The sequence below is a fragment of the Sapajus apella genome, unplaced genomic scaffold, assembly GCF_009761245.1.
Source record: "Sapajus apella isolate SASKATOON/1434 unplaced genomic scaffold, GSC_monkey_1.0 scaffold2, whole genome shotgun sequence".
Taxonomy (NCBI): domain Eukaryota; kingdom Metazoa; phylum Chordata; class Mammalia; order Primates; family Cebidae; genus Sapajus; species Sapajus apella.
In genome coordinates this window covers 8939062-8965849 of record NW_022436942.1, presented here as the reverse complement: position 1 = coordinate 8965849, position 26788 = coordinate 8939062, and the positions used below count along the sequence as shown (strand labels likewise).

Here is a 26788-nt window from a genome sequence, read left to right as displayed (position 1 = left end):
AGCATCACACACTGGAGCCTATCAACAGGTAGGGGGCTGGGGATGAAGAACAGCGGGTGGGGGAACAGGGGAGGGATAGCATTAGGAGAAGTTAGGTACTGTGTAGTAATGTAGATGACAGGGTGGTGGATGCAGCAAACCACCATGGCACATGTATACCAATGTAACAAACCTACACTTCTGCACCTGCACTCCAGAACTTGAAGTATAATAAAATATATTTTAAAATATGTGTGTGTGTGTGTGTGTGTGTGTGTGAGAGAGAGAGAGAGAGAGAGAGAGAGAGAGAGAGAGAGAGAGAGAGAGAAATACATTTTGTTAGGTCCAAAACTGCAGCAGTGACATCTGAAAAAATATTCAATTCTTATGTCACTCAATACTCAAGCAATTCACCGCAATAGTTTCCCTTAACCAAGCACTTACAGTTTGTCAAGACTTGTGCTAAAAGTTTTAAAGTTTTAAATCCTAACAGTCCTGAAAAATGAAAATTATTATCTACCATTTTACAGTTGAAGAAACAGGCTCTGAGTGACGAACCGACACACCCAGGGCCTCACAGATGGCAGCTTCCAGAGGTGGTCCTCAACCCAAGATCTGCTTAAGCCTCAACTCTTGCACCTTGTGTTGGCTTCTGAGGGCTGCAGTGGTAAAGTATCGCAAATGGGTGGCTTATAAAAACAAATTTATTCTCTCACAGTTCTGGAGGCTAGAAGTTTACAATCAAACCATTTTTCCCTGAGGCTCTAAGTAGAGCCTTCTTTGCCTCTTGCTAGCTTCTGGAGGTGATCATCGATGATGGGCATTCTTTACTTTGCAGCTGTGTCTTTCAAAGCACTGCCTCTGTCATCACATGGCCTTTTTCCTGCGTATCTGTCTTCACATTATCTTCCCCATAAGGACAAGTCATATTGGATCAGAGCCTACATTAATGACCTCATCTTAACTGATTACATCTGAAACAATTCTATTTCCAAATAAGGTGACGTTCTGAGGTATTGGAGGTAGGACTTCAACTGTGTGGACACAGTTCAACCTGTAACACATCTAGCCACTATTACACTTCCTCTGAGAAATGTGGGAGTGGAATGATTTTCTTAACATTGAAAGCACAGAAAACAAACTGTTCTGAAGAGGCACAACAGAATAGCATAATGAAGTAGAGGGAATTCTAAAAAGCACATCTAAACACCAATTGCATTATTCCTAGTTTCCATCATGAAAGTTCAGTCAATAAAATATACTCCTTAAATGATTTTCCATATTAATAAGGGTGCTGCTGCCATGACGAAGTTTAACAGAAGCAAAGCCTTACACTTCAAAAACGGTAATTTTTACATTAAGGATTTGACTTCACTATACAGAAAAAAATGTTAATTTGATCAATGTAAGAAACAAAAGTAGGCTTGTGAGTCGGGTTTTATGCAGCCAATTGTCTAGGTTTAATCAAAGGTTGTGCAGTACCTGTTGTGTAGAGGTAGAATGAAGCCAGCCATTCACATACAATTTGTGCTTCCTCTTCCAGCGTGTGGAGTTGCCACTCAGAGGTTATATCACTACTCACCAATGCAATGTGAGTTCAAGTAATGTGTCCCTTCTAAGTTTCATACTCTCATTTCCCATCCATTGGTTAGAAGTGAGAACATCAAAGATGTAAAGGCTTAAGACAAAGGAGTGGAGGCTTAAGCCCTAAATTAGCATGTAAAGGAAAACTGCCTAGCAACCAGGACACATCTTGGACCATTAGGTTAGGCAGAAATAACTAACAGGTTGGGGTTTATGTGTTACCGCAGTTAGTGCTATCCTAATTAACACAAAAAGTTATATCTTAACCTAGAACATCACAAAAAATTAAAAATATGTTGGCTTAAAGGTCAAGTGTATGTAATGAGAAAATGGATAACACAAGCTGGAAAAAATGGAAACCAGTATTGTACAGAGACAAAATATTTGGTAAAATTGCCGTGTGTCATAATTCAGGCAGACTGTATTTCTACTGAGCACGTGGCTTTAAGAAAAGTAGTCGGAAGAGTATTAATGTATGGTGTTTTTCTTGCTACTTTTAGCAAGATATTTTAAAACAAAAACAATGACCTTTAGCTACTCAGCAGAAATTGGCTAATTTGAAATCACAGTTGGACATATGTGATCTCACAAGGAGGGAAAAACTAACTCTAGAATCTGAGAAGCAAAAGACTGAAAAATAAAATCTTTAAGAGGTCTATTATGATTTCTCAGTTGAATAAAGTGATTCAGTCCCATGGCAAAAATCAGCATAAGTCTATTTCAGTCCCACCCAAGCCTGTTCTTTTAAACGCCTCCAAAGCAGCTACTGTAAAGTTGAAACACAGGGACACAGGGAGAGAAAACAGAAAAAGCAGACATAAGAATCTACCTTTAGGAGAGAATTTGGGATATGATTATTGGTGCATGGGACTGACTGACAAATAGATTTAAAGCCTACTGTATTTCTAAGGAATCTTTACTGACAAAGACACCAGCAAATTACTATGTATTAGTTTGTTCTCACACTGCTAATAAAGACATAGCCAGGACTGGGTAATTTATAAAGAAAAAGAGGTTTAATGGACCCCACAGTTCCACATAGCTGGGGAGGCCTCACAATCATGGCAGAAGGTGAAGGAGTAGCAAAGGCACATCTTACATGGCAGCAGGCAAGAGAGCAAGTACAGGGGAACTGCCCTTTATAAAACCATCAGATCTCGTGAGACTTATTCACTATCATGAGAACAGCACAGGAAAACCCGCTCCCATGATTCAGTTACTTCCCACAGGATCCCTCCCAACAACACATGAGAATTATGGGAGCTACAATTCAAGATGATATTTGGGAGCGTACACAACCAAACCATATCATAGTATGTTGATTATTTGAGTCTTAAAACCCATGGGACCTCAAACTTCCATAGGCAAAATATAGACAGTGAAAGCACTATAGATCCTAAGATCCTGGATTGAGCATCCTTCCCAATGCCCACTTCAGATGGGCCAAGGAAAAGACTAGAAAAGAAAGATTTTTCGTAAAATAAAGCCAGGCTCCCCAGAACAAATGAGAGGAATTTTCTCCCTGACATTCAGGATCTGACCTAGGAACTCCTCTCCCCTTTGGGCTGCCTCCTATATTCTTTTGACATGCCTTATTTTATTTTTTTGAAAACACATGTACAGTTTTTTCTAGTTCATCTTGCCCTTTTTCTGTTCCATATTAAAATCAGCCCTGAAATCACATATTATTCCAAGGAGCCCAACTTTCTCTTAATGGGGAATAGCTTTCAGTAATCAAGATTTGGTGTGCTCATTGTAATCGATACCATGTAGCTATTGAGAGCCCCTCAATATCTAGAGCCAGTTCCAAATGTTCTTCAGTAAGCTTATATTTGATCTGTGGTCTCAGGGACCTCGAAACTTTGGGGCCTAAGCTCCCTCCCATAGGCTATGATGAAGGAGACCTCTGGTTCCTCTCTTTTACATCACCCCTTAGAATGAGGAAAATGTAGTTTCAAATTCCTCAGATGGGGTATTTGGGTGATATGTTTCCTGAATCCAACCCCCACATTGCCACAGCTATCTGTCACCAGGTCAGAGAAGCCATACTATATGGCTGAATACAGGATCCCTGAGTTTAGTTCTTTTTGATGTAGATGATTTTCCTCTGTCTTCTGTCTTGCAGCTTTGAGATATACATATATAGCTACCACATATATTGAGACTATGTACCAGGCACTGTTCTAAGCCATGTACCAATTAATTACTAGCTCATTTAATCCTTATAAAACATTATGAATTGATACATGATCACTATTTTACATATAAGCAAACTGAAATATAGTTAAGTAACTTACTCAAGATGCATAGGCATTAAATAGAGAAATGTGAAATCAGAACTAGACTATGGGACCCAAGCCATTATTCTTAACTTCCATGATATACTATCTCACAGTAAACTTTTTCTTTTATGGGGTATCTTTTCTCTCTGCAAGCATACAAATTTTTCTTTTCCTTCTTGTGGTTCAAGAATTTTGCTATAATATGCCCAGGTATGCTGTTTAGATTTTTTCTTACCAAACTTGCTTAAAATGTAGTATTTCCCTTTCAAACTACAATTCAGGCTTATGTTTAGTCTAGAAAATTTTCATCTATTACCTGTAAAAATCATTGTCTCTTTTACATTAGTCTCTTTGTGGAAAACCTATTAATTTCACTCTAAGTTTTTGCACCTTCCATGTGTTTCCTTCATCTTTCTGTCTCTACATTTTTGGTAATTCATTGAGGGATTTCTTTTACTTGGCATTTATGGTCACTAATGCAGATATCAACAGAGTCCATTTTTTTTATTGTACATAGGTTCTGGGGTACATGTGCAGATCATGCAGGATTGTTGCATAGGTATATACATGGCAAGGTGGTTTGCTGCCTCCATCCCCTCATCACCTATATCTGGCATTTCTCCCCATGTTATCCCTCCTCAACCTCCCTACCCCCACTGTCCCTCCCCTAGACCCACCACAACAGACACCAGTGTGTGATGCTCCCCTCCCTGTGTCCATGTGATCTCATTGTTCAACACCCACCTATGAGTGAGAACATGCGGTGTTTGATTTTCTGTTCTTGTGTTAGTTTGCTGAGAATGGTGGTTTCCACATTCACCCATGTCCCTACAAAGGACACGAACTCATTGTCTTTTATGGCTACGTAGTATTCCACGGTGTATATATGCCACATTTTCCTTGTCCAGTCTATCATTGATGGGCATTTGGGTTGGTTCCAGGTCTTTGCTATTGTAAACAATGTCGCAATGAATATATGTGTACATGTGTCTTTATAACAGAATACTTTATAATCCTTTGGGTATATACCTAGTAATGGGATTGCTGGGTCAAAGGGAATTTCTATTTCTAGATCCTTGAGGAATTGCCACACTGTCTTCTACAAAGGTTGAACTAATTTACACTCCCACCAACAGTGTAAAAGTGTTCCTATTTCTCCACATCCTCTCCAGCATCTGTTGTCTCCAGATTTTTTAATGATAGTCATTCTACCTGGTGTGAGGTGGTATCTCAATGTAGTTTTGATTTGCATTTCTCTAATGACCAGTGATGATGAGCATTTTTTCATATGTTTGTTGGCCTCATATGTGTCTTTTGAAAAGTGTCTGTTCCTGTCCTTCACCCACTTTTGAAGGGGTTTGTTTTTTTCTTGTAAATCTGTTTTAGTTCTTTGTAGATTCTGGATATTAGCCCTTTGTCAGATGGGTAGATTGCAAAAATTTTTTCCCATTCTGTTGGTTGCCAGTTCACTCTAATGATTGTTTCTTTTACTGTACAGAAGCTCTGGAGTTTACTTAGATCTTATTTGTCTATTTTGGCTTTTGTTGCCAATGTTTTTGTTGTTTTAGTCATGAAGTCCTTGCCTATGTCCTGAATGGTTTTGCCTAGGTTTTCTTCTAGGGTTTTTATGGTGTTAGGTCTTATGTTTAAGTCTTTAATCTATCTGGAGTTAATTTTAGTGTAAGGCGTCAGGATGGGGTCCAGTTTCTGCTTTCTGCACATGGCTAGCCAGTTTTCCCAACACCATTCTTTTCTTCAATTCACCTATTGGTTTTTTGTGTGTTTGAAAATGTTGTTTTTTAGTTCCAGAAAAAACTTTAGGGTGGATTCTCAGCTCTGATTCCTCAGGGATTTTCCATAGTGCTCTTTCTCTGGGCACCTACCTCTGTGTTTTGGTCTTTCTCTGAATGACAGGACCACATCACTATTTTCTTGTCATTTCTGCTCTGAGACATATGGTATGGCTTCTCTGCTCATTTAGGCACAGGACTGCTATTTCTGGTTCCATAAGTGATTGTGGTTCACCTTGTGGAAAGCAAAGCATTTTCTAACTTTAGGGACAGAGAGGGGAGCCAGGAGGAAGCCTCCCTGCCCTACTGTATTCTGACATAGTAAAGGCCAAGCCCACCTGCTTAGTTTTCCTTGCACCTCTTAGGGATCAGCAAGAATAAACATACTCACATAGAATCAGTGCCAGTTTTACCCCGGGGGTACACAAATTCCTGAGGGCCCTTTGGTTCTAAGTCTTGTCCTGGGTTCCCCAATAAAGGTTTGGAGACTCATCTGATGCTCAGGTAGAAAGCCTCACACTTGCTTCCTGAAGCGTATCACCTAGAGCCTGCCTGGGACCTGCCACTCAGATCCTGTAGATAGATGGGACTAGGGATAGAGGGAAAGTACGAAGTGCTTAGTTTGTTTGCCATGTTTCCAGAATCTGTCCTTATATTCAAAACAACTAAAAGAAGAAAAAATACAGTTACTATATTCAATATAGTTTCTAATATCAAATTTTCATTTTTCAATTATTCAAATATCTCATGAAATTTCACTTTTTTGCATCTTTAAAAATATTAATCAATTGGAATATTCTAATTGTGAATTTGATGTAATACCCCAACATGTATAATTTAGCTGAAGATAATTGTGAGGGCCAAGATCAAAGAAAAGAAAAAGTGCAGGAGGAAGAGAATGCTTTCAGGGGATATATTGCTTCATTCAGTTCCTCAGTAACCATATACCATTGATATAGGCATCCCTCAATACGTAAAAATGGTAACATATTACAGGCACTAGTACACTGAGGCAGGGCTTCATAGAAAATTGCGCCAGGGGCAGAGTTGAGATTCTCTTGAAAATAAAGAAGTACATATCAGGACAACCACTTGGATAGAATGCCTCTTAACTGTGTTTGGAGCTCAATTAAGTTAACACATATATGTTAGGCAAAGTTCTCCTTAGAAAGCATTTACTGAGTCTAGTAAGGTAGAGATGAATGAGAAATCAAAGCCATGAAGTTCTATATCATGTTCATAATTCTAACCTAGAAAAAATGTGGAGAATACAAGTAGACAACCACTTTGACTACATAAAATTCCAATGAAACACCCACAGAATTCCTAACTTTAAACAATGATACTTCCTGATATAGTCTTTAAAATGAACTGTTTACAAAATGTGCATCATAGAATCCAAACAAAATTGTTTTCTCTTTGTCACCTTGTCAGAAATGTCTTTTCTGACCACGCTACTCCTTTCTCAGCTGTTTTCATTCCTTGTACTTATCACCATCTGACACGTTTACTTGTTTACGTGTCGATGGGCAGTCTCCTCCCCAGTAGATGGTAAGCTGAGAGCAGGGACTTTCATTCATTGCTGCCTACCTAGTGCCTAAAAGAGTATCCAACGTATGACAGATAATAAGTATCTCCTGAATCAACAACCTGCGGACTGAAAGAATGAATTATTATTTCTACTCTAGGCAGAAGCTACATGGTATCTTCACAAATGATGATTTCAGTTTTGGGATATTTGATTTTTAACATTATCTTCTTGAACTTACAAGCTGGCAGGATCATTCACCTATGAAATCCACTGCTGGATTTAGATATTAGACCCTGTCTTCTGTTTATAAGGAAATTTGTATTTTTACTCTTATTGAGGTGGGTTGGACCCAAAGATTGGGAAAGTACATACCAAGTTATCAAAAAAGAAGTTCACCTTTTTTGATTTCTTTTGCTGAGAAATAATTTTTATAAGGGGAGGCCAGAAGTCATATTTTCCCTTGCTTTAAAGTATTAAGTTATACATCCATAATCCTTTTCTTTCTCCTACTTCTCCTCCTTCTCTCCTTCCTTTTTGAGATCTCAGACTAATGGACATTACTCGATTGCTATATCTTAATTTCACCTTTGTAAGAGGTGAAGATAAAGTTGTCCTATTTTTAATATAATTTACTTCTAGCATAAACGTTTACTGTGCACCATAATTCTATATCAAAATTGCACATTATTCCAAAATTTTAAAAACACTCTTTTTAATGCAATCAAATATCTCCAACACATAAAGGCAGTTAATGTCAAAGTCCTATAAAACTGGATGATTAGACCATGTTCCTCAGAACATGGTTATCATAAAATCTGAGAGCTATAAACTAGTAAACAATTAAAAAATGAGAACAGAACATGAGCATCTGCAGGGCTTGGTTTACCAATATCATTTTCATTAAAGTCTCAGAAATTTGAGATATAAGCAGTAAGAAATGCAGAAAGGAGATTTGATTATTTCATAAAATATGCGGATTTATTGTTTCTGCAGTAACACAATTACTGTTATTCTCAGTAAATGACAATGTTTCTTTAAAAAGCCTGTAATTTTATGCCAATTTAATATTTTAAAGGCTCTCTCTCAATTCTGGAAATATTTGTGGGTTAATGACATACCAACTCAATTAATACACTTAGGACACTCATCTGATAATTTCTAAGGCAGTAAAATTAGTTAAAAATGTTGCCTTCAGAAATAGAAGGCAGAGAATTGTATCCTGTTTCTGCCACCCACTTGCTTTGCAATCTTAGGTATGTGGTTGAACCTTTATGTAGCCCCTTTCCCCCACATGAACAGTGGGGATGGTAAGGAGAGAGCTCATGGTATTGGGTTGGACTGCTGTGAAGATTAAGAATTAATCCATCTGAAGCACCTGAGACAATGTCTGGCACATAACAACAGAGTACAGGATTTTTCTGGATTCCTTTGACTTTCCAAGAAGAATCAAAAGGATTTCTAAACTACAAAATGCTGGATTATCAGAATTAACTGTATCTGCTTCATAAAGTTTCATGGAGCAGAATCAATTCTAGTTTAGGTTAACTGGCTTTGGTTGAGTTTGTTTCCACTTAATTTCTTAAATTGTTCTACATGGCTCTCTGTAAAACAAGAGTGACACTTCCCTTCTACCATATGACTGGCAAAAGTCTTACATTCTGGCCATTGACTGAGTAGATTCTGCTTAGAACAAAGATGTTTTGTTCTTGTTAAAAAAAAACATATCTTGTACAGTTTATTTTAAGATTAGAGCTCTAACAGAATCATTGATTTATTAATTTCTCCTTTGGCCAATGGAAAGAAAGGCAAAGTTTGAGGCTCTTCTCTCCCCTCATAGAAGTGCATTTTATATTTCTTTAGAGCTTTCAGATGGCAATTTCAATACATTCTTCTTTGACAATCAATTAACATGCAGTGTTTTAAGATTAAAGCTTAACATTCCACAGTAGACAGTGTTTAACTCTAGAAGGCCAGCTTTCTCCCAGGGGACCTCTTTCCAATATCTTGCAAGGACATATTCATGGTAACTAAACAGAGACCCAGATTTTGTTCTTGTGAATATTACTGGCCTTCAATTTTACTAAATAGCTCTAAATAGCTTTATGTTTAGAATTGTTCTCTTTATACACCTGCAAAAACAGTGCTCTTCTGAGCAGAGCCCCCTTTACAAACAGTAGTTAACTAGTATGCCTTGTAGTTTTTAGGCTATAAAAATAATTTTATTTGCCAAGATTGATCCAGAAATACAGTTTATAAAGATATATAAAACTCAATAAAATAAAGACTTTTAAGGAAGGCACATTAAAGCTACTCCTCTCTGCTTCTATATTTTCTTTGTGTTAGAGTGTGTGTCTGCTGGCATGTCATTGGTCTGAAATAGTCATGTGGAGATACAAAACTGAAATTTTTACCATGGAGCTGACCAATAATATACTTTTTAGACACGATGCATGACATACTGTCTATGGCTGACCCAAGCCATTTCTGCCTCTTCTTTCCAGCTAACAGAATCCCAATTTGTTCAGATAGGGACCTTCACCAGGAATGAACCATGATTGAGCTAAACCAGGCTTTTTAATCTCATCCCCTTTGGATGTAATTGGCCTGATAATGAGCAGGTGACCTAGTTTAGCTGCAAGCCTGGCAAGGACTTCTTTTCCTGACTAAAAAGACAAAGCTGTGCAAAAAGGAAAGCTTTAACTTTCCCCCCTTTCTTCCTGGAATATGGCTCTGGTTTCTGAGATGCAACAGATGTTTTGTGACATGAGCAAACAGCCCAAGGACAAAACGTCAAGATGAAGATGGGGAAACAGAAAAACAAAAAGGCCCTGATTCCTTGGTGGGATCATGGAGTAGTCGGACCTTCTCTACCAACTGTCTGCCACTGGAATTCTTGAATAGAAGAAAAATAATCCCCTATTTTAATAATCCCCTTTAGGTTACTGAAGTTAGGGTTGCCATTTCTTCCAACTGAATGCTTGACATGAATGGGCTCTCCTGAAGTTTGTTCCGAGACTCTACTGCTCACATAGTAAGCAATTCTATGTCTTTATTTGGGTTCCCTCAATAACAGACCTTATGACAAAGATTAGGGTGCAAGTGGTTCATTTGAAAGGCAAAGAAAATATCAATAAGCGGTTAGGGAAGTTAACCAGAGAAAAAGTAGCCAATAAAGGGTGCATTATCAAGCCAGCTCCCACTGTGAAGAAACTACAAACCAATAGAAAACACATGCTTCAGGGCTAAAGGAGCTAGGGTATTTACATACCAACTTATTTATTAGTTGAGGAATGCTTCCAGGGAACATTAATTCCCTGGCATAGCTGTCTACCAGATAGGAGGCAAATTGGGCTTTAGCAGTCCAAAAAAAGCCCTCAGGAGAAGAAATGCAGGGACGGATCATTCAAAGTCCGGCTAGCATGCGTTGAAAAACTAGGAGATATGGAAGAACAATCAAGAGCATCTGCTGCAACTAATGAGCTGCTGTTACAGGCAAATACAGGTATTGAATTAACAGCTATAATCGCCGCATTCATCTCTCATAAGAGACATTTTAAAAGTACCTTACAGACATAGCGTCTTCCTGCTGACTCCAAGTCTAGGTACAGTCAGATCCCTCAGATTCCTCCTTCCCTGATAAATCCCCATAAATGTGCCTCAAAAGTCACTGAATATTTCTTCTTGAAGTCCAAATTGATGGTAAAATAGAAAAGGTATGCATTCAATATGCCCTTTGGCTTTGACTTGATTTATGTTGGCTAAGGAAGGGAAGAGGATTGGGATTTAAGTGTAAGGTGAACAAAGTGTTCATCTTCCATCTGTATTTAGTCTCATTTCCTCCTTACTCTTTCCATCCTGGTTTCAAGAAGTAACACCCAAGGTCAGGAATTGGAGACCAGCCTGACCAATATGGAGAAACTCCGTCTCTACTAAAACTACAAAAATGGTCGTGATGGCAGGTGCCTGTAATCCCAGCTACTTAGGAGGCTGAGGCAGAATTGCTTGAACCCGGGAGGCGGAGGTTGCAGAGAGCCCGGATCGCGCCACTGCACTCTAACCTGGGTGACAGAGCAAGACTCCATCTCAAAAACAAACAAAAACAAAGAAGTAACACCCTACACTGTTTTAAATGTTTACTCATTTCTCTTCTCTTTCTCCACCTTCCTGCAATACATTTATATGACTTGACTCTCATGTCTCACAATTCTTACTCCACATTAAAAATAAAACATTATGATATGCTCCATGTGTTAGTTCCTTTTCATACTGCTGTAAAGAACTGAGACTGGGTAATTGATAAAGGAAAGAGGCTTAATCGACTCACAGTTCAGCATGGCTGGAGAGGTCTCAGGAAACGTATAATCATGGCGGAAGGTGACGAGGAAGCAAGACACCCTCTCCACAAGGCGGCTGGGAGGAGAAATGCCGAGTGAAGGGGAAGAGCCCCTTATAAAACCATCAGATCTCGTGAGAACTCACTCACTATCACGAGAACAGTGTGGGGGAACCGCCCCCATGATCCAATTACCTTCACCTGGTCCCACCCTTGACAAGTGGGGATTATGGGGATTATAATTCAAGATGAGATTTTGGTGGTGAGACAAAGCCTAACCATATCGCTCCACTTATGTTTCATTGGATTTACATATTTTTGGAGGCGGGTTGATATGGTTGATAAAAGTAGCACCGGACTAGAAATTTTATAAGACCCTAATTCTTGTACCAAATGTATAGGTATACTAGCTGAATGAACATGTGCAATGCACTTACCGTTTCCATGGCTCAGTTTTCAGGTGAAGAAAATCCAGGGTTTGACAAAACCAGCTCTAAGGACGCTTCCTACTCTGAAGCTCTAATTCTTCAGTTGACTTGGAGCCTGGCTCTCTCTATTTATGTCGTGTTTATTTTATTACTCAGATTATTCCTTCCTAGAAAGCTGTCTATGGAGCTAGTCTAACTAGGCAGTGAAACAGGAAGCTAGCCCCATGGTGCTATTGAGAAGAAATTAAGGGAAGGAATCCTTTCCTCAAATTCAAACCTTGGTGCCTGTTATTCTACCAGTACAGTTTTATTTTATCATATAAAGGCACTGCCAATTTTAATAAGTATCATTTTGGAGAATGGGGCTTACTCTTTAATAGACAAATATCATATCAATTGATACTATAGTAGAAAATAATAGGGGTGGGAAGGGTAACGACAGGTAGGGGAATAAAGACCAGAAGAGAAAAATAAATAATGAGGCTAATGGGAAAGATGCAGGATGTGGAAAAAGAAACTTTGCTTAATTTTTCATTTATTCTGCCTGACACCTCCTTTATACAATGTCCAGTGTAGCCCCCAAGTCATGTGTGAGTGATTTGGATGGGATAATGACATGATACTTTTAAACAATGGTATTTTTGGAGGACAGAATTACTTAGGAAGAAGAATGAAATATAATCAAAACAAAAATATATTAAATTCCTTTTTTCAAAAATAGAATCTTATTTTCATACCTGAATGGATCAGCATCCATCCTTTGGACTTTTAATAAATACATGAAAATGTAAAAAGCATAACTTTCAGCAAAATTCTACATTTGTTAGTTTTAAAGTTATTACCGAATTCTCACCTTTGCTTATATAACACCTAACACCTGTCATTTTTCAACCTAAACCAGCTGTATGTGCTTCAAAGGAGAATAGCCTGCTATTTAGAGCTTCCCAGCCATTTTCACAAAATCAGACCACCACTCAGCACGCTGTCACTCAGACAGAAAAGACATGCCATCTTATCTGTGCAATTTGTCACCCGAATGCTCTGAAGCTCCTCTGCTTCACAGCGAGGGTGTAAGTTAATTCATCCAACAAGCCAGACATCATTTTCCTAAAAAGGTCAGCTTGATACACTCAGAGGCCACAAGCATGCATGCAGCAAGCTTCCAACAGCCACCTTGATATCTTTCCAACACGGTCACATTTGCACGTGATATAAGGACCTAGCTCAAGAATTGGTGGTGAGATTCTCCTATCTGTGCTGAAAGAAATAATGGAATGTTTCTTGGATCCAAGTTCTATTCGTGCAGTTGGTGTGAATTTTCAGTTGGCCTCTGTTCCCCAACTATAGCCTGAAATCTTTGAAACCTTTGTTTCAGCAGGACAGCTGGCTCTTTAATAAAGAACACTCTTCAGCTCTATGATCATGAACATGGCATTTCTTTTTCTCTTTAGCATAGCCCATCTGGATTCTTTACACTAAGGCAAGAGGCAAGCAGAAGACAGAAAGTGAGAAAGCAGAAACCCTCTGGGAAAGGAAACCCCCTTTTCAGTCTGCCTAGGCAGAAGTACATGATTCATTCTGAGGGGGAAGCTTTCAGGGTCCTTCACTTGCCCTGGTTTCATAAATAAATCCTTATATACATTTGGATTAAATTTTCATGTTTTTTTCTAAAAGAAATTGTACAAACCTGAGGACCCACAAACTTATTTCACCCCTCCTACTGGGGAATCCTAGCAACTCCAAATGGCCTTTCTCACCATCCAACTCTTAAATTCCAATATCCACATTGTTGTGTAGAAACAAGAAGCTAGAGACAACAGTTGAGTTGTGAAGGTATCCAGTGTACTTTGTTAATAGCAGTGATTGATGTGGATAATTGACAATCTAGAAAATCCTAAATACTTAACAAAAAATATTCTTTGTATCTATCCATTTTACTTTCCTTACATAGATGGAGGCTTTTAAAGAGTGCTACTTTTGAAACATGTTTTTAAAATTATTTTATCCTATCTTATGTTATTAGACTCCTGAGAACTCAAGTTCATAGAGATAGCAATATAATTTTTATAAATATTTTTAGGTACTTACCTCCCAGACCATTATAAATGGGATAGGCAATAATTATAAATTTATCATTAAAATAAAAAGAATGTTAAGAAGCATATAAAAATTACACAATCCCAATCTATTTTTTCACAGATTGACTGTCAAATGCATTCTGATGGGAAAATGATTCTTAAAAAAAGACATAATATACTGACATTGAGTATATTTTATATTGAACAAGACTGTTTAAAATTCTTCACATAGTATGTTCAGGCTGCATTTTAATTAAATGCCATGCAGAAGTGCTCAGCTTTTGAACCATGCAATATTCCCAGGACAATAGTAAATTTTCCAGGGAAAATTTAAGCTGCTAAAAAGTTATTTCTGAAATTGTCCTCTGTTCCTCATTATTTCAATGTAATGACCTTGCCACTCAAAAAAAATCCATTTAAATATTTTTTCTCTCATAAGTGATAACTTCATTTGATAGCAAATGTCTTGACAGCATAATAAAAACTAACATTCCCATTACATTGTTATTTAAAATGATTTTCACATACTTTGTCTCATTTAAACATCACATCAACCCTATCAGTTTTATTTTTTATTTTTGTATTTTACTTTAAGTTCCAGGATCCACGTGCAGAACGTGAAGTTTTGTTACATAGGTGTACATGTGCCATGGTGGCTTGCTGCACCTATCAACCCATCATCTAGATTTTAAACCATGCATGTGTTAGGTATTTGCCCTAATGCTCTCCCTCCCCTTTCTCCCCACCCTCTGACAGGCCCTGGTATGTATTGTTCCCTTCCCTGTGTCCATGTGTTCTCACTGTTCAGCTCCCACTTAGAGTGAGAACATGCAGGGTTTGGTTTTCTGTTCCTGTGTTAGTTTGCTGAGGATGATGGCTTCCAACTTCATCCATGTCCCTGCAGAGGACATGATCTCATCCTTTTTTGCAGCTGCATAGTATTCCATAGTGTATATGTACCACATTTTCTTTATTCAGTCCATCATTGATGGGCATTTGGGTTTGTTCATTGTCTTTACTATTGTAAATAGTGCTGCAATAAACATATGTGTACATCTGTCTTTATAGTAGAATGATTTATATTCCTTTAGGTATATACCCAGTAATGGGTGCTGGGTCAAATGGTATTTCTGGTTCTAGATCCTTGAGGAATCACCACACTGCCTTCCACAACAGTTGAGCTAATTTACATTCCCACCAATGGTGTAAAAGCACTCCTATTTCTTCACAGCCTCACCAGCATCTATTATTTCTTGACTTTTTAATAATCACCATTCTGACTGGTGTGAGATGGTATCTCATTGTGGGTTTGATTTGTGTACCTCTAATGATCAGTGATGTTGAGCTTTTTTTCCATATGTTTGTTGGCCCCGTAAATGTCCTCTTTTCAGAAGTGTATGTTTGTGTCCTTTGCCCACTTTTCGATGGGGCCAGTTGTTTTTTTCTTATAAATTTGTTTAAGTTCCTTGTAGATTCTGGATATTCGACCTTAGTCAGATGGGTAGATTACAAAACTTTTCTCCCACTCTGTAGGTTGCCTGCTCATTCTGATGCTAGTTTCTTTTGCTGTGCAGAAGCTCTTTAGTTTAATTAGATCCCATTTGTCAATTTAGGCTTTTGTTGCAATTGCTTTTGGCATTTTTGTCATGATGTCTTTGCCTATGCCTATGTCCTGAATGGTATTGCCAGGTTTTCTTCTAGAGTTTTTACGGTTTGCGGTTCTACATTTAAGTCTTGAATGTATGTTAAAGTTAGTACTTGTATAAGGTGTAAGAAAGGGGTCCAGTTTCAGTTCTCTGTATATTGCTAGCCATTTTTCCCAGGACCATTTATTAAATAGAGAATCCTTTCCCCGTTGCTTGTTTTTGTCAGGTTTGTCAAAGATCAGATGGTTGTAGATGCATGGTGTTATTTCTGAGGCATCTGTTCGGTTCCATTGGTCTATATATCTGTTTTGGTACCAGTACCATGCTGTTTGGTTACCAGAGTCTTGTAATGGTATAGTTTGAAGTCAGATAGCATGATGCTTCCAGCTTTTTTCTTTTTGCTTAGGATTGTCTTGGCTATACAAGCTCTTTTTTGGTTCTATATGAAATTTAAAGTAGTTTTTTTCTAATTCTGTGAAGAATGTCAATGGAAGTTTGATGGGGATAGCATTGAATCTGTAAATTACTTTGGGCAGTATGGCCATTTTCATGATATTGATTCTTTCTATCCATAGGGATGGAAAGTTTTTTCCATTTGTGTCCTCTCTTATTTCCCTGAGCAGTGGTTGGTAGCTCTCCTTGAAGAGGTCTTTCACATCCCTTGTTAGCTGTATTCCTAGGTATTTTATTCTCTTTGTAAAGATTGTGAATGGGAGTTCATTCATAATTTGGCTCTCTGCTTCTCTACTGTGGGTGTATAGGAATGCTTGCAATTTTTGCACATTTATTTTGTATCCTGAGACTTTTGCTGAAGTTGCTTATCAGTTTAAGGAGTTTTGGGGCTAAGATGGTGTGGTTTTCTAACATACAATCATGTCATCTCCAAACAGACAATTTTACTTCCTCTCTTCCTATTCGAATACCCTTTATTTCTTTCTCTTGCCTGATTGCCCTGGCCAGAACTTCCAATACTATGTTTAACAGGAAGGCTGAGAGAGAGCATGCTTATCTTGTGCCGGTTTTCAAAGTGAACATTTTCAGCTTTTGCCTATTCTGTATGATATTGGCTATGGATTTGTCATAAATAGTTATTATTTTGAGATATGTTTCATCAATACCTAGTTTATTGAAAGTTTTTAGCATGAAGAGATGTTGAATTTTATTGAAGGCCTTTTCTGCATCTACTGAGACAATCATACGGTTTTTGTCCTTGGTTCTGTTTATGTGATGGATTATGTTTTTTGATTTGCTTATGTTAAACCAGCCTTGCATCCCAGGGATGAAGATGACTTGATTGTGGTAGATAAGCTTTTTGATGTGTTGCTGGATTCAGTTTGCCGGTATTTTATTGAGGATTTTTGTATCATCAGAAATGTTGGCCTATAGTTTTCTTCTTTTGTTGTGTCTCTGCCAGGTTGTTGGCCTCACATAATGAGTAAGGGAGGAGTCCCTCCTTTTGAATTGTTTGGATTAGTTTCAGAATAAATAGTACCAGCTCTCTTTGTACCTCTGGTAGAATTCAGCTGTGAATCTGCCTGGTCCTGGGCTTTTTTGGTTGATAGGCTATTAATTACTACCTCAGTTTCAGAACTTGTTATTGGTCTACTCAGGGATTCCACTTCTTCCTGGCTTACTCTTGGGAGGATGTATGTGTCCAGGAATTTATCCACTTCTTCTAGATTTTCTACTTTATTTGCATACAGGTGTTTATGGTATTCTCTGAGGGTAGTTTGTATTTCTTTGGGGTCAGTGATGATATCCCCTTTATCATTTTTTATTGTGTCTATTTGATTCTTCTCTATTTTCTTCTTTATTAGTCTAGCTAGCAGTCTATCTGTTTGGTTAACTTTTTCAAAAATCAGCTCCTGGATTCACTGATTTTTTTGAAGGGTTTTTTGCGTCTCTGTCTCCTTCAGTTCTGCTCTGATCTTTGTTATTTCTTGTCTTCTGCTAGCTTTTGAATTTGTTTGCTCTTTGTTTGCGATTTGAAATCTTTCCAGCTTTCTCTTGTAGGCATCTAGTGTTATAAATTTCCCTCTTAACACTGCTTTAGCCATGTCCCAGAGATTCTGGTATGTTGTCTCTCTGTTCTCATTGGTATCAAAGATCTTCTTGATTTCTGCCTTAATTTTGTTATTTACCCAACAGTCAATCAGGAACAGCATATTCAGTTTCCATGTGGTTGTGTGGGTTTGAATGAGTTTCTTAATTCCTAGTTCTAATTTGATTGAACTGTGGTCTGAAAGACTGATTGTTTTTATTTCGCATTTGCTGAGGAGTGTTTTATTTCCAATTATGTGGTTGATTTTAGAATAAGTGCTATGTGGAACTGAGAAGAATGTATATTTTGTTGTTTTGGGGTGGAGAGTTCTGTAGATGTCTATTAGGTCCACTTAATCCAGAGCTGAGCTCAAGTCCTGCATATCCTTGTTAATTTTCTATCTCATTGATCTAATATTGACAGTGGGGTGTTAACATCTCCCACTATTATTGTTTGGGAGTCTAAGTCTCTTTGTAGATCTTTAAGAATTTGTTTTACGAATCTGTTTTGGGTTATTTATATTTAGGATTGTTAGCTTTTCTTGTTGCATTGATCCTTTTACCATTATGTAATCCCCTTCTTTGTCTTTTTTGATCTTTGTTGGTTTAAAATCTGTTTTACCAGAGACTGGAATTGCAACCCGTTTTTTTTTTTTTTCTTTCCATTGCTTGGCAAATTTTCCTCCATCTCTTATTTTTGAGGCTGTGCTTGTATTTGCACAGCAGATAGGTCTGAATACAGCACACCAATGGGTCTTGGCTCTTTATCCAATATGCCAGTCTATGTCTTTTAATTGGAGCATTTAGCTGATTTACATTTAAGGTTAATATTGTTATGTGTGAACTTGAGATTTTCATCATGATACTAGCTGGTTTTGCACACTAGTTGATGCAGTTTCTTCATAGTGTCATTGGTCTTTATATTTTGGTGTATTTTTGCAGTGGCTGGTACTGGATTTTCCTTTCCATATTTAGTGCTTCCTTCAGGAGCTCTTTCAAGGCAGGCCTGGTGATGACAAAATCCCTTAGAATTTTCTTGTCTGGAAAGGATTTTATTTCTCCTTCACTTATGCAGCTTAGTTTGGCTGGATATGACATTCTGGGTTGAAAATTATTTTCTTTAAGAATGTTGAATATTGGCCCCACTCTCTTCTGGTTTGTAGGGTTTTTTCTGAGAGATCTGCTGTTAGTCTGATGGGCTTCCCTTTGTAAGTGACTTCACCTTTCTCTCTGGCTGCCCTTAACATTTTTTCCTTCATTTTGGCCTTGAAGAATCTGATGATTATATATCTTGGGGTTGATCTTCTCATGGAGTATCTTAGTGGTTTTCTCTGCATTTCCTGAATTTGAATGTTGGCCTGTCTTGCTAGGTTGGGGAAGTTCTCCTAGATAATATTCTGAAGTGTGTTTTCCAGCTTGGTTCCATTCTCCCTGTCTCTTTCAGATACACCAATCAATCATAGGTTCAGTCTTTTCACATAGTCCCATATTTCTTGGAGGTTTTGTTTGTTCCTTTTCATTCTTTTTTCTCTAGTCTTGTCTGCATGCCTTCTTTTAGCAAGATAGTCTTCAAACTCTGATATCCTTTCTTCCACTTGATTGATTCTGCTACTGATATTTGTGTAGGTTTCACAAAGTTCTTGTGCTGTGATTTTAAGCTCCATCAGGTCATTTATGTTCCTCTCTAAATGGTTATTCTAGTTAGCAACTTCTGGAACCTTTTGTCAAGGTTCTTAGCTTCTTTGTATTGAGTTGGACCATGCTCCTTTAGCTCAGTGGAGTTTGTTATTACCCACCTTCTGAAGCCTACTTCTGTCAATTCATCCATTTCATTCCCTGTCCAGTTCTGCGCCTTTGCTGGAGAGCTGTTGTGATCATCTGGAGGAGAAGAAGCATTCTGGCTTTTTAAAATGTTCAGTATTTTTGTGCTGATTTTTCCTCATCTTCATGGATTCATATACCTTTCATCTTTGAGACTGATGACCTTTGGATGGGGTTTTTGTGGGGGGTCTTTTTTGCCGATGTTGTTGTTGTTGCTTTCTGTTTGTGAGTTTTTCTTCTAACAGTCAGGACCTTCTACTGTGTATCTGTTGCAGTTTTCTGGGGATCCACTCCAGACCCTGTTTGCCTGGGTATCACCAGTGGAGGCTGCAGAACAGCAAAGATTACGGCCTACTCCTTCTCCTGGAAGCTTCATCCCAGAGTGTCACCACATACCAGCCAGAGCTCTCCTCTATGAGGTGTCTATCAACCCCTGTTGGGAGATCTCTCCCAGTCAGGAGGCACAGAGTCAGGGACCCATTTGCGGAGGCAGTCTGTCCTTTAGCAGAGTTAGTGCACTGTGCTGGGAGAATTCCCCTTGTCAGGATCAGCTGCTCTCTACAGAGCAGGCAGACAGGAAAGAATAAGGCTGCTGAAGCTGTTACGGCAACCTCCCTTCCCCCAGGTGCTCTTTCTTAGGAAGATGAGAGTCCCCTGACTGGAGCTGCTGGATTTCCTGCAGAGATGCCTTGCCCAGTGAGGAGGAATCTAGAGAAGAAGTCTGGCCATAGCTGCCCAGGCCAAACCTCTCAGTCTCCTTAGCACTGTCGTGGGAAAACTGCCTACTAAGGCCACAGTAATGGTGGTCACCCCTTCCCAACCAAACTTGATTGTCCCAGGCTGACTCCAGACTGCTATGCTGGCAGTGAGAATTTCAAGCCAGTGGTTCTTAGCTTGCTGGACTCTGTGGGAGTGGGACCAGCTGAGCGAAACCACTTGGCTCCCTGGCTGCTGCCCCCTTTCCAGGGGTGTGGACAGTTCTCCTGTCTCACTGGAGCTCCAGGCACTGCTGGAGTATAAAACTCCTGCAGCTCAGTGTCTTCCCGAACAGCTGCCCAGTTTTGTGCTCGAAATCCAGGGCCCTGGTGGTGTTGGCTCATGAGGGAATCTCCTGATCCACAGATCTCCAAGATCCACGGGAAAAGCATAGTACCCTGGGCAGGTGGCACAGTCCCTCACCGCTTCCTTTGGCTGGGGAAGGGAGGTCCCCTGGCTCCTTGTGCTTCTCAAGTGAAGCAATGCTTCACCTTGCTTCTGCTCGCTCTCTGTGGGTTGCATCTACTGCCTAATCAGTCCCAATTAGATGAGCTGGGTACCTCAGTTGGAAATGCAGAAATCACCTGCCTTCTGCATTGGTCTCGCTGGGAGCTGCCACCAGAGTTATTTCTATTTGGCCATCTTGGCTCCTCCCCGCCCATGAGTTTTACTACCCTTGGTTTTCAGATAAGAACACTGAGACATAGAGTGGTTAACTAGTCCTAAATTTTAAGTCATGGGGCCAGAATTATACCATTCCAAAACTTTCTTTTCCTTTCTTTTTATGAAATAATGTTAACATTTACTAGTTAAAAGACTTGATTACTAATATATTCTGAGTAAGAGTAACAAATTATTATGCTAACAGTTAAGATGTGAATCCCACTCAAGAACATGCTGTTCTAGTTTTTGAAATTGAACTCTACCCTGATAACTGTTCTTTCTTCGATTTCAAAAATGAGGCTAATTTTTCATCAATCTTTGCTATGCAACGTTATTGCCATTACATAGAGAATGTGGTCATTTTCTCCTGCATTATTTCTACCACATAATCAGTAGCTCATAACGTGTTACTCTTCCCCCATAGAAACCCTAGTGTCCTAAGGGCTTGGCCTGTTCCATATCATGGTCAGCCAGTAAAGAATTTCTTTCCTTTAACCCACAGTGCCCTCCTGTGAGAAAGGCACCCTGAACACAATGAGCACAATGAGTGGCATCATTGTTTTACTTTATTCTCAGCCCCTGCCAAATGCTCTCTCATTCAGACAATATTTAATTTTCAAAGGCAAAGTCCTTCTGCTTCCAGGAACTTGGATAGAAATGATCCTCACCTAATGAAATGGGCCATGTCATACTATTGATTCTTTCCCAGAGACCATAAGGAAAGGCCTGTAATCACACATTTGATCCATTCTCACCCATTTCAGTTTCTTGCTATTTGCACTTGGCGCTCTACAGTCCAAGGCTCTTTCCCTTGCTCCAACATGGAGATACTACCTAGGTCAAAAAGAGACATTCCCAGGAAGACAAGGTTCCTGTACATCTCCAACATCACATCTCTGCATAAAGCCCTCTGAGTAGAGGCTCCAGTCATGTTCACTCCTCCCAAGAGTATTCTGTGGCCACATCCCTAAGTGTCAACTCTCTCTGAGTAGGAGTCATCCCTGAGTTTTTATCTTTTCTATTCTGCCTCTTCTGGGTTTCTTCCTGATGTGGAGGGGGTGGTGTGGGGATTTTGAGATCCATAGCAACTGCTGGGTGCTGGGTATGGAAATGGTGAAGCACAGGCTTAACCTAGACAGGGGAACACTCAAGCTCCCTAGTGTCACCCTCACTCCATGCAATTTGTTTCCGGGACTATCCTGAAACTTTCTATTAAACCTCAAATCACATTTTAGTTACATTATATAAGATCTCATAGGAAAAATATAAATTTTCAAAGCTTGCTGCCAAAAGCACTCTTGACAGTTCTTCTGTAAGATCTGTTACAATCCTTTCATTACTCCAAATAGAAGGACTCAAAAAAATAACTTTTATTTCTAATATCAATAGAAAAGTACCAAATGAAAAAAGTCAGGAAGCATAAAACCAAAATAAATATTATATAACTGATATGGTTTGGCTCTGTGTCCCCACCCAAATCTCACGTTGAATTGTAATCCCCATAATCCCCATGTGTCAAGAGCAGGACCAGGTGAAGGTATCTGGATTATGAGGGTGATTTCTCTCATGCTATTCTCATGATAATAATGAGATTTTATCATGAGATCTCATGAAATCTGATGGTTTTATAAGAGGCTCTTTCCCTTCACTCAGCCCTTCTTCTTGCTGCCTTGTAAGGAAGGTGCCTTTGCCCTCCTTTGCCCTCTGGCAAGATTGTAAGTTTCCTTATACCTCCCCAACAATGCAGAACTCTGAGTCCATTAAACTTCTTTCCTTTATAAATTACCCAGTCTCACGCAGTTCTTTAGAGCATCATGAGAATGGACTAATACGATAACGATTCAAAATTATGTTTTTAGTTGAAAGGATAGAATGGGGAGTTATTGTTCGGTGGATACAAAGTTTCACTTTTTTTTCAAGAGTTCTACACGGATGGAGCTGGAGGTCATTATCCTTAGCAAACTAACCTAGGAACAGAAAGCCAAATACTGCATGTTCTCACTTATAAGCGGGAGCTAAATGAGGAGAATACATGGATACATAGAAAGAAGCAACACACACTGGGGCCCATCAGAGGGTGGATGATGGGAGGAGGGAGAGGATCAGGAAAAATAACTATAGGTGCTAGGCTTAGAACCTAGGTAACTAAATAATCTGTACAACAAACCCCCAATGACACAACTTTACCTATGTAACAACCCTGCACATGTATCACTGAACTTAAAATGCAAGTTAAATTAAAAAAAAAAAAAAAGAGTTCTAGAGAAGGATGGTGGAGATGATTGCACAACAATGTGAATGTACTTAACATCACTGAACTGTACACTTTAAAATGCTTAACGTGGCATATTTTGTTATGTGTATTTTAACACAATTAAAAATAATTTTTAAAAGATAAACAGATTAAACTGTCGAACTGTTGGGGAAATAGGACTAACTACTAAGGGCACTGTCCTATAAATGCAGTTGTTTAATTTGGCTTGTATATTAAAACAGACTTTCATTTTTAAAAACTTTAATGACTTAGAAAAATACTCATGATGTAATATTAAAGTGGAAAAAAAAATACATGATGCAAAACTATATAGAACAAAGCTGGTTGGAATGTAAACTAGTATAGCCACCATGGAAAACATTACAGAGATTTCTCAAAGAACTAAAAATAGACATAAAATCCAGCAATCCCACTACTGAGTATTCACACCCTCAATAAAAGAAAATCAGTATATCAAAGGATACCTGCACCCCTATGTTTATTGAAGCACTATACAGAATAGCAAAGATATGGAATCAACTAAATTGCACATCAAGAGATGAATGGATAAAGAAAAGAAAATGGGTATTGTATATGCAACAGAATACTATTCAGCCATAAAAAAGAATGAAATCATGTCACTTGCAGTGACATGGATGGTAGTGCAGGACGATATGTTCGGTGAAATTAACCAGGCACAGAAAGACAAATATTATAGGTTCTCATTTACATGTGGTAGCTAAAAGAAGTTTATCTCAGAGAGGTAGAGAGTAGAATGGTAGATACCAGAGGTTGGGAAGTGTGTATGTGGAGATGGAGGAATGAAGAGAGGTTGGTTAATGGCAAAAACACACAGTTAGATAGAAGGAATGAGTTCTAATGTTCAATAGCAGAGTAGGGTGACTGTAGTTAACAATCATGTATTATATGTTTCAAAATATCTAGAAGAGAAAACTTGAAATGTTTCCAACACATAGAAATGACAGGTAAAGTGGTGGATATTCCTAAAATATTTGCTATCTGAACTTCTAAAGAAAAATTTGGTGGGTCCTTGATCCAGAAATAACCACCATTATTTTGGTGCCTCTTCATTTCAATTCCTATTGAGCACCCATGTGAATTTTTAAGAAAACAAAGTCTGTGATACTGCTGTTTGTAGTTTTTATTGATACATAATATTTGGGTATACTTATTTAAAAATGTGATATTTTGTTAAATGTATATTTTGTTATACAAAATATACAAATGATCAATATATACAAAATGATCAATATAAAAAAATAACAAAATGGTCAATCATTTTGATCATGTTGATCATTACATATTCCATACATTTAACAAAATATCACATTTTTAAATAAATATATGCAAATATTATGTATCAATAAAAACTATAAACAGCTGTATCACAGACTTTGTTTTCTTAAAACTTCACATAGGTGCTCAATAGGAATTGGAAAGAAAAGGGACCAAAATAATGGTGGTTATTTCTGGATCAAGGATGCACCAAATTTTTCTGTAGAAGTTCAGATAGCAAATATTTTAGGATTTGTGAACTCCATGAGGTCTGCAGAGAGGGGTGTCCCTCTACTTTTTGCTATGTCTCATAGATCAAAGTTCATGTTCTCTCTATCCTCATGGAAGGTATGGACAACTCAGTTTATTTTCTAGTTCATATTAGTTTATTTTTTGTCTTCCTGAATCTCTCAATAAAACTCTGGTCCTCCTCAACAGTTTTCTTGCTTTTTTTACATTTTTTGTTCTCAATCCTGACTGTCTACTTCTTCTATTGATCACAATACAAGTGATCAGAAATTCTTGTACCCTAGAACCAACACTTCTGTGCTTGCCGATCAAGTTTTACAAAGGTATTTATTTTCCGGATTATCTGAAGTCCATGAAACAAAAATGTGACAGGAATGGAATATCTCTTTGAGACCTTTTGGGAACATGAGACTGGTCGCCGTGGTTTTGTGGCAGAGCTTTCTCGTGTCACCTCTGCAGCAGCATGGGTTTAATTACAACCGAGGAAGTCAGGAGCCATCTGACTTAGACAATGACTAGGCCTCTTACTCACAGCTTCCACAGACATTTCGGAATATTAATCGAAATCATAGAGAAGATACTTATCCAGACTACCATTTTTGCCAAGTCATGGCTTCTTAATTACTGAATTCGTATTTTTCAGAGGTGACAGAGAGAGTTGCCTGAATTAGCTCCTAAGTGTATCACCTTCTCATATGCTTTGGTTGTGTAGAATCTGCCCTAATTAAAAAATGATTCTTGGAAATGCTTCTGGGATCAGAGACTTTGAAGAGGGTTGCATTAATATGAAATAAAGCAGCTGCCAACCAAAGATATGTTCCCATTTGTCTTTCTCCTTGACCATTCCATTCCCATTAAAATCAACTCTCAATGCTTTTAAAAGAGTTTGTTCCTGGCCTTGCTTTTAGAGAACATGCCCTTTGTGGTTGTACTCTGAAAAGATAGAGAGGCAGTACTCAAGGCTAACTGGAACATATGAATCAGTCTTATATTCCAGCAGGCATGGGGGCAGTAGAGCTCCAAAGTCCAAGGAGAACACTCTAAGCATAGTCAGATGGGCTGTGCATAGTCAGGGTTTTACAGGCTCACTCACAATTTGGAAGTCATTGTCTCAAGCGGACCTCTGCTGCCATCTCATTAAATAGCAGTCTTATGCTTTTTCTCATCTTTGTGTTTTTTACTTTGCATTGCAGCTTTGAAAAGGAAGCCAGCTTTATCACCAACAGATATACCTACAGAATGCAGTGCTTTACTGCCGGTCTTTTCAATTAATCTTGGCTGTGCTGGCCTAGTGGGGCTGTGTTCTCTGGTGATACTCCAGCGGACCCCAGGACTGACCCCATCTACCTGTTGTTGCTTCCATGGTTGATGATTTCCCTCTGGTTTTTCCTGGCAGCAGCCGCTCGCTTAATTGAAGCCTCTGTTTGGTTGCATGTCCTCTATTCCCCAAGAGAAGCTGAAACTGCACATGCTGCTCCATTGTCAGCTCACCCCTGTCTATATTTGAATTAGACTGCAGAAGAGGAGCACGGTGTCAGCCTGAATCCAAATGGATACTGCTGTGAGCAAGTGTATATGTTTGCCTTGTGTTACAAGTATGCCTTGATTTAAACAAATTGAAGTATGCAAAAGTACAATTTTAAAAACCGAAATGTCCAAGGTGACAGTTTTTAGGGACCTACTCTTTGAGACTGAAGGAAACTTGGATGCCACTTAATTCAACCTTTTATCTAATATATGAATTCTTCTTACAACATTCCCTATAAGTGGCTCTCAAGATATTACTTGGCACATCCGGGAATAAGGAACACATTCTCTCAAGAAGTAGTCCTTGCCATTTTCAGAGAGAGAATGGAATTTCTTCTGTATGTCAAACTGAAATTAATCATCCTCTATTTAGCTTATTTTCATAAACACTGACACCTGCAACCACATAGAAAAAAATTTCTACCCCAAACTGCAACCATTTAAAGACAACTAAAGTGCTCCATGAATATTCTTTTCTCCAGGATATCTGTGCAGCATTACAGTTTTCAATGTTTTCTTATAATATGATTT

General features: G+C 38.5%; 1 long non-coding RNA gene across 1 annotated transcript in view; it reads left to right on the top strand.

Moving 5' to 3' along the window:
• LOC116556682 overlaps positions 1-13567 on the top strand; it is a 39635-nt gene extending 26068 nt beyond the window's left edge. Inside the window, exon 3 of the long non-coding RNA XR_004271117.1 lies at positions 13379-13567. This is a non-coding gene — a long non-coding RNA (uncharacterized LOC116556682). The remainder of the gene's footprint in view (positions 1-13378) is intronic.
• Positions 13568-26788: the final 13221 nt, after the last annotated feature.